Here is a 3,789-nt window from a genome sequence, read left to right as displayed (position 1 = left end):
CGGCCCCGCCCCGCGGCGAGTGGAAAGGCAACCGGACACGACCCCGCCGCGGATTGCTCCGCGCGGGCGGCCGGCCCCATCTGCCGAGGGCGGAGGCCAGTGGCCGGATGGGCGTGAATCTCACCCGTTCGACCTTTCGGACTTCTCACGTTTACCCCAGAACGGTTTCACGTACTTTTGAACTCTCTCTTCAAAGTTCTTTTCAACTTTCCCTCGCGGTACTTGTTCGCTATCGGTCTCGTGGTCATATTTAGTCTCAGATGGAGTTTACCACCCACTTGGAGCTGCACTCTCAAGCAACCCGACTCGAAGGAGAGGTCCCGCCGACGCTCGCACCGGCCGCTACGGGCCTGGCTCCCTCTACGGGCCGTGGCCTCATTCAAGTTGGACTTGGGCTCGGCGCGAGGCGTCGGGGTAGTGGACCCTCCCAAACACCACATGCCACGACAGGCGGCAGCCTGCGGGGTTCGGTGCTGGACTCTTCCCTGTTCGCTCGCCGCTACTGGGGGAATCCTTGTTAGTTTTTTCCTCCGCTTAGTAATATGCTTAAATTCAGCGGGTAGTCTCGCCTGCTCTGAGGTCGTTGTACGAGGTGTCGCACGCCACACCGCCAGCCGGCTGTGCACGCTACCGAGTAAGTACCGGTATGCGAACCGCCAGGCGACGGGCGCGCATCGCACGTTTAAGGAGACGCGGCCGGCCCCACAGGCGGCCACGACACTCCCAGGTCTGCGAAGCGGGGCAAACGCCGCGCGCTTCAGTATACGTAGCCGACCCTCAGCCAGACGTGGCCCGGGAACGGAATCCATGGACCGCAATGTGCGTTCGAAACGTCGATGTTCATGTGTCCTGCAGTTCACATGTCGACGCGCAATTTGCTGCGTTCTTCATCGACCCACGAGCCGAGTGATCCACCGTCCTGGGTGATCTTTTCATAGTTTCCACTATCTCTTTCAAGACAGTTGCATAGGCGGGACTGAGGCGTGTGGCGGCCCCTGTTCCAGCGTTCAGTGTCCAACGGCCTCACGGCCGATGGGCGTCGTACGGCTCCACACCGGAGCGGACAGGCACTCGAGCGAAAGTCATTCAAAACCGGCGCCAGGCGCCAGGTGCCGCAGGCCAGCCGCTCCAGCGCTTCAGCGCTCGTACCACACAACATTGCCGTTAGTTTTGAGACGAACGCGTGGTTCCGCACGCGGCGCACGGCTACTGCGAGCCGTACAGGTAGCGTGTTGCGCGACACGACACGCACATCGAAAGACATGCAGTCTAGTCGGTAATGATCCTTCCGCAGGTTCACCTACGGAAACCTTGTTACGACTTTTACTTCCTCTAAATGATCAAGTTTGGTCATCTTTCCGGTAGCATCGGCAACGACAGAGTCAATGCCGCGTACCAGTCCGAAGACCTCACTAAATCATTCAATCGGTAGTAGCGACGGGCGGTGTGTACAAAGGGCAGGGACGTAATCAACGCGAGCTTATGACTCGCGCTTACTGGGAATTCCTCGTTCATGGGGAACAATTGCAAGCCCCAATCCCTAGCACGAAGGAGGTTCAGCGGGTTACCCCGACCTTTCGGCCTAGGAAGACACGCTGATTCCTTCAGTGTAGCGCGCGTGCGGCCCAGAACATCTAAGGGCATCACAGACCTGTTATTGCTCAATCTCGTGCGGCTAGAAGCCGCCTGTCCCTCTAAGAAGAAAAGTAATCGCTGACAGCACGAAGGATGTCACGCGACTAGTTAGCAGGCTAGAGTCTCGTTCGTTATCGGAATTAACCAGACAAATCGCTCCACCAACTAAGAACGGCCATGCACCACCACCCACCGAATCAAGAAAGAGCTATCAATCTGTCAATCCTTCCGGTGTCCGGGCCTGGTGAGGTTTCCCGTGTTGAGTCAAATTAAGCCGCAGGCTCCACTCCTGGTGGTGCCCTTCCGTCAATTCCTTTAAGTTTCAGCTTTGCAACCATACTTCCCCCGGAACCCAAAAGCTTTGGTTTCCCGGAGGCTGCCCGCCGAGTCATCGGAGGAACTGCGGCGGATCGCTGGCTGGCATCGTTTATGGTTAGAACTAGGGCGGTATCTGATCGCCTTCGAACCTCTAACTTTCGTTCTTGATTAATGAAAACATACTTGGCAAATGCTTTCGCTTCTGTTCGTCTTGCGACGATCCAAGAATTTCACCTCTAACGTCGCAATACGAATGCCCCCGCCTGTCCCTATTAATCATTACCTCGGGTTCCGAAAACCAACAAAATAGAACCGAGGTCCTATTCCATTATTCCATGCACACAGTATTCAGGCGGGCTTGCCTGCTTTAAGCACTCTAATTTGTTCAAAGTAAACGTGCCGGCCCACCGAGACACTCAATAAAGAGCACCCTGGTAGGATTTCAACGGGGTCCGCCTCGGGACGCACGAGCACGCACGAGGCGGTCGCACGCCTTCGGCTCGCCCCACCGGCAGGACGTCCCACGATACATGCCAGTTAAACACCGACGGGCGGTGAACCAACAGCGTGGGACACAAATCCAACTACGAGCTTTTTAACCGCAACAACTTTAATATACGCTATTGGAGCTGGAATTACCGCGGCTGCTGGCACCAGACTTGCCCTCCAATAGATACTCGTTAAAGGATTTAAAGTGTACTCATTCCGATTACGGGGCCTCGGATGAGTCCCGTATCGTTATTTTTCGTCACTACCTCCCCGTGCCGGGAGTGGGTAATTTGCGCGCCTGCTGCCTTCCTTGGATGTGGTAGCCGTTTCTCAGGCTCCCTCTCCGGAATCGAACCCTGATTCCCCGTTACCCGTTACAACCATGGTAGGCGCAGAACCTACCATCGACAGTTGATAAGGCAGACATTTGAAAGATGCGTCGCCGGTACGAGGACCGTGCGATCAGCCCAAAGTTATTCAGAGTCACCAAGGCAAACGGACCGGACGAGCCGACCGATTGGTTTTGATCTAATAAAAGCGTCCCTTCCATCTCTGGTCGGGACTCTGTTTGCATGTATTAGCTCTAGAATTACCACAGTTATCCAAGTAACGTGGGTACGATCTAAGGAACCATAACTGATTTAATGAGCCATTCGCGGTTTCACCTTAATGCGGCTTGTACTGAGACATGCATGGCTTAATCTTTGAGACAAGCATATGACTACTGGCAGGATCAACCAGGGAGCTGCGTCAACTAGAGCTGAGCAGCCGGCCGCCCGGGAGTGTGTCCCGGGGACCCGCGCGAACACGCAAGCGTCCGCTCAATTATTCTGCAAACAGGAGGAGGCTGAGCTCCCCTGCACAACACACCTCGAAACCCTCTCAGGTCCCGGCGGCGCGCAGCGCCGTCCTAAGTACTTGGTCGGGTTCGAGAGAGGCGCAATCGCCCGGAGTTAGGCGAGTAGACGCTTTAGGTGCGACCACCCGTGCTCCCAACTGAGCTTGCCGCTGCCGACAGAGGCCCGGGAGCGTGCTGTCGTGGCATTGCCGGCGGGAGACAACACGCGCCACCTACGGTGACCGGCAGCTCCAACGCCGGCGCCACAGAAGGACAAAAGCCCCACTTGGGTGCCGAAGCGAACTCTCCCAGCACAGCGCACGCGCCAACACGTCCGCACAGCTGCGATACAAACCACCTGCGAGAACCGCTGGGGCGACCGAGCAGCAGACGGCGTCGCGGCGCCGAGCGCCGGGCGGCGGCGCATCCTCAGCGCACAAAGTCCTCAATCGGACCAGCACACTGCAGATGGCCACCGCGCTTCGCACCGGGCCCGCGAGGACCTACTT

General features: G+C 57.2%; 3 non-coding genes across 3 annotated transcripts in view; all 3 read right to left on the bottom strand.

The window, feature by feature from the left end:
* LOC126435712 (large subunit ribosomal RNA) overlaps positions 1–583 on the bottom strand; it is a 4,223-nt gene extending 3,640 nt beyond the window's left edge. The window contains exon 1 of the ribosomal RNA XR_007580144.1: positions 1–583. This exon is cut by the window's left edge and continues 3,640 nt beyond it. This is a non-coding gene — a ribosomal RNA (large subunit ribosomal RNA).
* Positions 584–771: 188 nt separating this feature from the next.
* On the bottom strand, positions 772–926 carry LOC126435686 (5.8S ribosomal RNA). Its single transcript, XR_007580121.1, has one exon. It is a non-coding gene; the product is annotated as a 5.8S ribosomal RNA (ribosomal RNA).
* A 351-nt stretch (positions 927–1,277) lies between these two features.
* LOC126435698 (small subunit ribosomal RNA) lies at positions 1,278–3,186 on the bottom strand. The gene has a single exon (XR_007580132.1). It is a non-coding gene; the product is annotated as a small subunit ribosomal RNA (ribosomal RNA).
* Positions 3,187–3,789: the final 603 nt, after the last annotated feature.

The sequence above is a fragment of the Schistocerca serialis genome, unplaced genomic scaffold, assembly GCF_023864345.2.
Source record: "Schistocerca serialis cubense isolate TAMUIC-IGC-003099 unplaced genomic scaffold, iqSchSeri2.2 HiC_scaffold_1215, whole genome shotgun sequence".
Lineage (NCBI taxonomy): Eukaryota > Metazoa > Arthropoda > Insecta > Orthoptera > Acrididae > Schistocerca > Schistocerca serialis.
This window is presented reverse-complemented; position numbering and strand designations above follow the sequence as displayed.